We start from the raw sequence: 10,840 nt of genomic DNA, 5'->3' as shown, positions 1-10,840 counted from the left end.
CCCAGGATTTCTTCCACTAAAGCAGACCCATGTGTCTCTGTCCTATATACTGGGGTTCCAAAGAAGTGTGAACTGCTTGTAGGCAATGATAATAAACACTGATGTGTGCACACTTGGCCTAAGCATGCATTGATATGGTAGCTTCTATTATTTAAACATGAATTCCATGGTGGTCACCCCCCGCCCCCACCCCAGTTATCCCAGGGCATCAGAGAGGACAGCTGTCAGTCCCATGGACATCCCACAACCATGCATGCAAATTCGAGATGACTGAGGTCTGTTGGAGGAGGAGGTCCAAAACCATTGAAATCCTAGTTTTCTTCCAGATAGTTGTGTGACCTTGGTTTTCTCATCTATCAGGGGCGTAGGTTGGACTCTGAATCCCTTCCTAAAAATTCTATTTTATGACTACAAACATGGAACAGCAGCAAATGAAGAAACTGGTCAAATCAAGCTCAGAACTGGACAGAGTCAGGTACGGCTTCTCTCTTTAGCCAGGAAGTCGGTGATCCCTCTGCCATCATCATCAGTATATCTTTACCATCTGGCCTGCCCAAGGTCCAGCTTAGTGACTAGGGAAGTGCTCCAAAGTGGCAAGAATGCCTTTGCCTGAAAGACTGAGGGAGAACATGCCGCCTCACTCATTGAAAACTCTCTTTTTCAAGACCCTGTCTTGGCCAGTTCTGACCTCATGGTGACACTGACAGATTCTGTCAGCTCTGGATGGCTAGCAAGGTGAGTGGAGCCATCCTGGCTGGGGCTCAGCTATCCAGCTGGCCCCAGATACTCTTCCTTTGCCTCTTGATACAGATCAAACTCTGTACTCTGAACCTGCTCACTCCTTCTCACTGCTCTCCCTACATCCAGGGAAGTCAGCGTGCACACGGAGACAGCACTGGTTCTCCACCTACAATAGAGCACATGTGGCCACAGGGGCACCTCATACTCCCGGGAAAGCTGAGCCACAGAAGCCTTCATATCAGGGGGCTTTTCTGAAAGTCCAGCGGAGAATCCAGAGAGGAGGAAAAATAGGTTATTTATACATGGATGGCACAGACACTACTTCGCTATGTCCCTCCAAATTCACTCCTTTCTAAACAGCTCAGTCTACACATTCGTCTCCAGACCTTTCAATGCTGGCAGGAAAGGAGGACATTTCTGGCCAGTATCTTTGCAAACAGTGAATAGGAGCTGGTGCTAAAGATCTTGATTCTACCACCGTGATACCAGGAGTAGAAAAGCAATGCAGGTTGGAAATGTGTCCTACTTGGAAGAGAAAGCACATACTGTCTTTGATCCCATCTCTTACCCACAGGATTTCTGAGAAAGTCAGGCCTCCTGCTTGCTGAATGAGGAATGTGACAGGCCCCTGGAGGTTCTTCTCTGCCCAGCTGCCACTTCAATCTTCTCAGTTAACACCACGACAAGGCTGCCATTTCCAGCCGGACAGCTGCCACTCTTAAAGGGTCGCCCTTGTACTGAGAGAAACCCATGTCTCGGTAACTTGTACTAACCAACCAGCCCCCATTCTGCCTTCTAGAACAACAGAGTAACATTTCCTCCATCTTCCATCTTCTTAATTCAGTCCTCAAAATTCAGATCTTGCAGGCACCCTCTCCTCCCCACATAGAACCTGGGCTCCAAGAGGTTACTTTTCCCACTCATCCATTCAACAATATCGACTGAGTGCCAAGAATGAGCATTTTTCTAAGTTCTGGGGATAGAGTGGAGCACAAAACAGAATCTCCTTGATTTCAGAGATTACAGGGTACAGAGATCAAAAGTTTCTATCCTCTGAGGAAGGACTGGTTGTTATTTGGCCAAAGCAAGTAACCGGAACTGACTGGAAACCCGGTTCTCAGCAATCAGCACAGTGTCACATCAGGGCCAGGCACACAGCTGTAGTCTCATGTAAGGAACCACGCTTCATGGGTGAAGGTCAGACTGAAATCCCAGAACCCCATGCTCTCCAATAACCTGAGACCAGCTCCCCACTTTGCTCAGAGACTGGACCTGACAGCTATCCCTTCCTTAGTTATCCCTATTCCTTCCAAGCCATACATTCAGGTTTCTGTTACAGAAGGGGAGTGGCTCTGCTTTTGATGAGGAGACAGCCAAGTTAAACCCCAAGTAAATAAGTGGTACTACGCCATGCTGTGAAAGGAAATAAGGAGGCTAACAGTGAGTGATGGGGTGTGTGGACGAAAACGGGGCCACATACTAAACCTGACAAGCTCAAGGGAAGCCCACATGGCAGGTCTTACAAACTCAGAGACTGAAAGTAACCACACAGGATGGTCTGAACATAAAAATTCCTAACTAAAAGCAGGTCATGGTGAGTCATTCTGTCCTAGGCCTGTAACTTCCTTGACGTAGGTCAATCTTTGCCTTTGAAATTGTCTATTGTCTTTGTGCATCTAAGATAACATATGTTTGAAATGTCAGAGTAATTTTCTTTTCCAGACCCCTAGAAGGCACAGCCAGAGCACAAGACCACATTGCTATCTTGCTGCCCACATACCACCTCTATGTATTGTACATGTTAACTATCCTGTACCCACCAATGTAAAAGAAGCATGTGTCTCTCTGTTTGCTTTTTGTCCAGTCTCAGAGATTTCTTTGCTTTACTTTCTCCCACCCCCTTAATCTGCCACCAACGGATTTCATGTAACACTCATGTTTTTTGGAGTAAGGAAAGGTTTATTGATCAAGAAGACGTCAACCAAGAATTTTTCTTAGCCTGGATGTTCTTTTGTTGACAGGTAGGAGGCAGGAATTGGTGCTACTATAGATGAGGTGGCCAGAAAAGGCCACTGAAGGGTTGACTTTTGAGCTGAGATCTGAATAACAATGAAGAACAGTCCAGTGAAAGTCACAGGCTGGGCAGACTGTGAACTGAGAAACGTACCTCAAACTTAAAAACGAGAAATCATAATTACTGAAAAATAAAACCACAGTCCAGTAGGACACATACATGCCAAAGGAGGGGCCATGGCCTCAGGGGAGGGGACCATTGGTGGCTAGGTAAGAAATCCATGAGTTTCCAGATTCTCTAAAGCACTTAAGGCCCTGATGGAAAGAGGACCCTGGTGGAGAGCTAAGCAGCAACTTTGAAATAGTAACTCCTAGATTTCTGTAAAATGCCTATTAATAGCCCAGACCCACCATCTGTGTGGCGTCTATATTTAGCAACCATAAAAATAACATCCCTATATACCATTCGTGCTTATAGTATTGCTATGCATTGCTAAGAAAGCTAAAATATCACAACTGTCCCTTCTCCAAGGATGACACACATGGAGATTTGTGTGTCAAGTGAAGCTGGCCTCCTTGGCAGTTTTAGGGGCAACTGTAGATGAACTGAAAGCCCTACTAGTTTCTAACTGTATGATATTTGCCAAGTCACTTAGTCATTCCTGACTTCAGCTCCATCAGGAAAACACTGGAGACAGTATCAGCTCCACCTACATCAGGGGGTTGCTGAGGAGAATAAGAAAAAAATCTTTGTAAATTGCAAACACCCAAAATGTAAGGGATCAGTATTATATTTCTGAAAAAAAAAAACTGTTATGTTTAAGGCAAATGTTTATAAATTGAATGACACTGTTTAAACTTCACCGACTTACCTGGTTGATTTTTAAAATCTTTCATATTTACATGTGCATCTCTACTGCGAGTAATCTCTCCCTAACACTGTCCCTGAGCAGAGAGAGAGAGAGAGAGAGAGAGAAAGAGAGAGAGAGAGAGAGAGAGAGAGAGAGAGAGATATGGGAGAGGGGATTCCTGAGTGGAATTCCTTTCCTCCCAGTAATCCAGATTCCACACACACAGTTCAAATTCTGCTTCATTCCTGCCTCAAGGCTGTCTTCAGTTCTAATTCTCTAAATACCAGGGGTAGGACAATAAAGAAACGAACAAGAGCAGAGTGATGAGAGCTGTGCCAGGCTTACAGTAGGTGCTGCTGGAGTGCAGGGAAGGCTATCTCAGGGGGCTGGGAGACCACAGGAATGTCAATGTGATATTCAGGCAGACGTCTGAATGAGAAGAATGAACAATGCCAATTTCTGGGAGAAACATGCCAGACAAATTACAGCTCAGAGAAAGGTTCGAAATGGGGACAGAACTTGATTTACTTTGGATACACACAGCCACGGGGAGAATAGTAGGAAAAACAGAAGAGCTCTAACATTTTTTACAATGCTGTGACTACCCACTCATGTTACCCACTCATAACATATCATGTTATGTCTCGTTCAGGCCTTTTTTGATGAATGCCTGTAAAGTTTAGCATTTTCTTTATGTATTAATTTCCTAGAGCTGCCATAACAAATTTCCACATGCTGGTGGCTTACAACCCCAGAAATGCATTCTCACAGCTCTGGAGGTCTGAGATCAAGGCATCAGCAGGGCTGTGCTCTCTCTCTCGGCGTTCCTTGGCTGGCAGCTGCATCACTCCAATCTCTGCCTTGTTGTCACGTGTCATTGTCCCTCTGCCTCTAAATCTCCCTCTCCTTATAAGGACACCAGTCCTTGGAGTTAGGATCCACCACACTCCAGTATGACGTATGTAAACTAATTGCATCTGCAAAGACCCATGTCCAAATAAGGTCACATAATGCAGGTTTTGGATTGGCATGAATTTTGGGGGGACACTATCTAACCCACTGAAGCATGTTTCTTGACAGGTTTTTTTCCCCTAATGAGTGGCAGTGGAAGGCCACATAGCACGGTGGTTAACAATAAGCTCTGGAGTCGGGCTTCCCCGCTCTCCCAAGTTTCTTACTGTGGCCCAGGGAAAGGTGCTCAGCCTCGCCAAGCCTGAAGATCCTCACCTGGGGAGTATAGCAGCTCCCTTGGGAACCTGTGATGAGGATTTCATGGATTAACATATGCCGAGTGCTTAAACTGTGCTGGGCACATCGTACGTACTTAATATGTTTGTTCTTGGAGATGTTGTAATTTGTTGCAATTTTGAAGGGCATCTTTTCTCCATTATATTCTCTAATTGGTTATTGCTGGTGACTTCAAAAATTATCGATTAATCATTTTCCAGTTGTTTGTCCTAGATTTTCTTGGTAGCAACCACATTCATTTCAAGGTACTCAAAATACTGATATATAACATTAATTAAATGATTGCAGCACCCCATGAATTCCTCCAGGAAGAAATGATGTTCAAGAAGCACCTTGTACACATTTCTATTGCCAGAGACAGGTTCAGATATGCTGCTTCACACCCATGATGTGAAAACGTGTGTCTTTTATTGTCATGTCAGGACCACTGCTCCAGACCAAATCTGCTTTACGAGGGCAGGGCCCATAGTTTTTAGTCCTGACACATTCCCATTGCATACAATGCCTGGTAGATGGTAGGTGCTTGGTGTTTGGACTAAGTCATGAACACATCATCCACCGTCAAAATGACTGACAGAGGAAGAGATGATTGTTCCCAGTCGTCATGTGATGAGAACCTCATCTCGTGAGTTTGCCAGCTGTCCTTCTCCCCTGTCCAGTCTATGAAGAGCACAGAGCCCTTTGCCCCTGTTAGTTTGGACGCACAAAGTCAGGAAAAATAGTGTCATATTTATTCCCTGAGCCCCAGAGCCACGTCTAACACAGCGGAGTTTAATAAATGACACTTTCCAGTGAAACTCCACAGCGGTTTCCGATTGGCCTTAAGATCTGTGCTCCTCACCAAGGCCTGCAAGCCCCAACGTGAGCGGCTCTTCTCCAGCCCCATCTCCAACCATCTTCCCTTCCCTCCACCTCTTCCTCTGACTGAGAAGCTCTCCCATAGGTCCTCCACAGAGATCCTTACTCATATGGTCACTCCACCAAATCAACCCCCTCCTAGTTACTATCACACCGCCAGACTTGCTTCATGACACTGATCACAACTCACATACGTTACTTATATGCTTACTGACCATCTGCCCCACCAGCACGTCCCCAGGAAGACAAGGAACTCATCTGTCTTCTTTCTCCTGTACCAGTCAACACTCAGACAGCATGGTCCATGCTCAATGAATATTTGTACAAGGACATAATTAAGCACACTAAAGCCATCATTCAAGTCTACTTGTGACAAAATACATGTCTTCTAGATAATATTCTACAACAGAAATTTTGTTTCCACTTTTGCTCACATTTAAGCGGCCACCACGCTGCAGGATACTGCAGGCAATAGTGAAGGGAGCTAATAAACACTTGGGACTCTAGAATGCTGCACCATAGGTTTTTCCAAGTTTTCTGTTTTATTTTGTTTTATTTTTTAAAGATTGCAGGGCCAAGTAAATCTGTTGTCTAGAACTGGTCCTAGAAATCCCAGAATGAAGTTATTCATAGAATTGAATATTAGAGAAGTGGAAAGGCTCTCAATCTAGAGAGTGATGTATTTCTTTGTTTTAAAGAGGAAGCAACTCAGATTTCCAGGCAAGATGGTGCAATAGGTAAATGCTGTGCTTACCTTCTCTCACGACCACATCAAAATTACAACTAAACTACAAAACCACCATCATTGAGAATCACCTAAAATTTTGCCGAACCAAAGCCCTACAACTGACATGCAGAATAAGCCATCTTGAGACCGGTAGGAGGGGCAGAGACGCAGAACGGGCTGGTCCCACACTTGTGTGTGACCACTAAAATTTGGGAGGTCCTCGGCTGCGAAGGTCCCCCCACTCAGAGGAGCAAGGGGTCCCAGGCTCTCTCCATCCCAGATGTCCCCATAATTTCTGGCTGTGAAAACCAGCAGAGATTGTGACTGAGACGGAGGGCAGCTGGAGTCCCAGGAGCTACTCTTAAAGGGACCATGCATGGACTTACTCACCAACAAAATCACTGGCTCTGAGCTCCAGCACTGGGGCAGCAGCTGAAGAGGTGGTGGGGACATAGTGGAGGTATGGGGGTGGGGTAAGGGAGGAGGGAGAGCAACTGAGTTTTCTGGCTTCCGGACAGGGGCTGGAGGGGCAACTTTCACCTGGATGGAGGAGCTGGCGGAAGCCATTGTTTCTTTGTTGAGCTCTCCCCCTTCCTGCGTGTAGACTCAGGTGGCCCCCATATCTGATCTTCCATCAAGCTGACGTCATTCATTGGCCACGCCCTGGTGATTCAAGACCCCACCCCACCCAATTTTCAGGCACACCCAAGCTGCTTCCAGTGGCTTTTTCGTAAAAATCACTGGCCTTAGCTCATGCTGCAGACTTTCATAGGATCTCTCAAAGGTTTGCAGAACCCAGACAAGCAGCATCTGGCTTTAGCTTATCCCGTATCTCTGGCTGAGCAGCTCTAAACCCGGCACTAGTAGCAGCCGGCCTTGGTTCTCTTGGCTTGGCCTCTCAAGGCACTTCCAAACACAGCACAGGTGGTGGCCATCTGCAGATTTCTTTGTGGCTGCTGTCGAGTGGCTCCAAGGGGGTCACTGGCTGTAGTTGTACTTGATAGTTCAAGTGGTCCTGGGGCTGGTGCCCCCAGTGCTCAGCTTCAAAACGAGCTGGAGCATCACCCAGCCATCTCCAAGGACAACACACCTAAGGGGCAGGCTGGGTAGGCACCAGAGCCCTGCTGAGGCAGATTCTGCTCTGGAGGGTCAGCCCCTGCACCACAATTCCTCCACTGTAATCATGGCTAGTCCTTACAACCAATGAGCCTGAGGGTCAATCCCTCCTATTGACATGCAAATAGCAATCAAGGCTCAACTACAAGAAGAGGACACACAACCCACACATGGGATACACTTGGAGTGCATCACTGAGCCCCACAACACACTGACTACATAAGGCTAATGTACTAAAACTAGGAGACATATCAGCCATATCTAATACATAGAAACAAACACAGGGAGGCAGTCAAAATGGGGAGACAAAGAAACATATCCCAAATTTAAAAAAAGAACAAAGATCCAGAAAAAGAACTAAACAAATGGAGACAAGCAATCTACCAGATACAGAGCTCCAAACAATGGTTATAAGGATGCTCGGTGATCTCAGGGAGAACTTCAACAAAGAGATAAGAAACATAAAAATGGAGACAGAACATAAAAAAGAACAAGTCTGAAATAATGCAATAATGGAAATGAAGAATACAGGGAATCAACAGATTAGATGAAGCAGAGGATTGAATCAGTAATTTAGAAAATAAGGTAGCAGAAAACACGCAGTCAGAACAGCAAAAAGAAAAAAGAATCCCACCCACAAAAAAAGTGAGGATAGTTTAAGGGGACTCTGGGACAACATCAAGCGTACCAACATTCAAATCACAGGGGTACCAGAAGGAAAAGAAACAGAAAGGAATTGAAAAACTATTTGAAGAAATAATGTCTGAAAATTCCCTAACCTGATGAAGGAAATATATATATATAAGCCCAGGAAGTGCAGCCTCCCAAACAAGATGAATCTAAATAGGCCTACACCAAGACACATCATAAGTAAAATGTTAAAGGTTAAAGACAAAAGGAGAATCTTAAAAGCAGCAAGAGAAAAGCAGTTAGTTACCTACAAAGGAGCTCCCATAAGACTGTTAGGTGATTTCTCAACAGAAACTTTGCATGCCAGAAGGGACTGGCAAGAAATACTCAAAGTGAGGAAAAGCAAGGACCTACAACCAAGATTCTCTAACCAGCAAAGCTATCATTTAGAATCAAAGAACAGATAAAGAGCTTCCCAAACAAGAAAAAGCTAAAGGAGTTCAACACCACCAAACCAGTATTACCAGACATGTTAGAGGGACTTAAGATGAAAAAAAAAGAAAATACCGTGTTTCCCCGAAAATAAGACCTCGCTGGAACATCAGCTCTAATGCATCTTTTGGAGCAAAAATTAAGACCTGGTATATTATATTATATTAATTATATGGATGAATGGAAAAAGAAGGGGTGGTACATATATTTACAATGGAATATTAGCCATAAAAAAGAACGAAATCTTGCCATCTGTGATAACATGGATAGACCTAGAGGGTATTGTGCTAAGTGTAGTCAGACAGCAAAAGATAAATGTCATATGATTTCACTTATAAGTGGAATCTAAAGAATAAACAAATGAAACAGAAACAAACTCATAAAGAACATTTTGATGGTTGACAGATAGGAGGGGGTTGGGGGTAGGTGAAAAGGTGAAGGGATTAGGAAGTACAAATTGGTTGTTACATAGTAGTCATGGGGATGTAGGGTATAGCATAAGGAATATAGTCAATAATATTGTAATAATATGGAGTCAGATGGGTACTACATCTATCAGGGTGATAGATGGAAGGGGAGTTGGGGACAGAGTGAAAAAGGGATTAAGAAGTTCACATTGGTAGTTACAAAATAGTCATGGGGATGTAAAGTACAGGGAATATAATCAATAATATGGTATTAACTATGTATAGTGCCAGGTGGGTACTAGTCAGTGGGATTATTTCCTAAATTATATAAATGTCTAACCACTATGGTGTACACCTGAAACTAATATAAAATATTTAATGTCAACTCTAATTGAAAAATTTTTAAAGTGGGGTAAAGATAAAGAATAAAAGATTCAAAGTTCCAGATAAAAAACAAATGTCTTGGGGATATAATATACAGCATAGGGAATATAGTCAAAAATACTGTGATACATGGTATACGGTGTCCGATGGTTGCTGGACTTATCATGATGATCACTTCTGTAACACAGGGAATATAATCAATAATGTGGTAACAACTGTATAGTGCCAGGTGGGTGCTGTTGAATAACTATGATGTACACCTGAATATCAAATATATTTTATGTTAGCTATATTTTAACAAGAATCTTAATAAAGAAAGACGGAAGGGAAGGGAAGGGAAGGGAAAAGAAGGGAAGGGAAGGGAAGGGAAGGGAAGGGGAGAAGAGAAAGCAGCAGCAACTCGGATTCCTGCAAAGCTGCAAGACTTGCCAGACCAAATGTCCAGGTGTCCTGGCGAGGCCTCTTCCTCCAGTGTGCTGACTCTGCAAAATCAGTTTTATCATAGTGCCCCCAAATGCTGCGCTTCTATTTCGAAAGGACCCCAACTCTTTGGTCCCCCAAAATGCAAGTCTTTCAAGTAGCCCCCGAGAGCTGGTGAGCAGGGGCAGATTTCCATCCAGTAAGTAGCCTTGTTTTCCATCTTCCTGGACTCACGGGAAGTGCCACAGGGAAGGAGCAGACTCCTTCTGTTCCAAGGCTGAGCTTCCAGAGCTTCTGGCCTGCAATTCTAAGAAGGCTCATTTGGGGGTTAACTATGGTAACCCTTTTCCAAACGAATCCTTATGGGGTGGATTCCTACATCAAACATCACTGTTTCAAGATTTTCCATATTCATCAACTTTGACAAGAACCCACAAACCAGGTGCAGGAAAACCCAACTAGAGGACAAGCGGGACATTCAGTTGCATTAGGACAGATCCAGGGGGAGGATGGGTAGCTGAAAACTGGACAATAGCCTTTCACATAAGAACAGCTCTATCTACTAATGGCCACCCTTCTTTAGGAGGGCACCTTGGAAGAAACAACCGATTCCCTGCAGGGAAACTCACAGTTAGGCTTGGACTTGTCTGTCACAGCTTTCCTACACCTATGCACAATAGCAGCCAACAATCATGATGGATGCATGGCCGAGCAGTGTGTGTTCAGGTACAGAGTAAGGCAGGTGGTGAAAACAACCAGCAAGTGTATCTCTGCCAGTCAAGTTAACTGAGTGATCCAGAAAGGTGAGGTAATTTGTCTAAGGTCACACAGCAAGTTGACTTTGGACTGAGCCTAAAACCCAAAGTCCTGTTCAGTACAAATCAATACCAACATTAACATGTTACACAGAAGTTCTAGTTACATTTAATAACTTTGCCCAAAATGGCATTTAT

The sequence above is a fragment of the Rhinolophus ferrumequinum genome, chromosome 5 (genome assembly GCF_004115265.2).
Source record: "Rhinolophus ferrumequinum isolate MPI-CBG mRhiFer1 chromosome 5, mRhiFer1_v1.p, whole genome shotgun sequence".
Lineage (NCBI taxonomy): Eukaryota > Metazoa > Chordata > Mammalia > Chiroptera > Rhinolophidae > Rhinolophus > Rhinolophus ferrumequinum.
The sequence above is the reverse complement of the archived record's forward strand: the minus strand, read 5'-3'. Positions refer to the sequence as shown.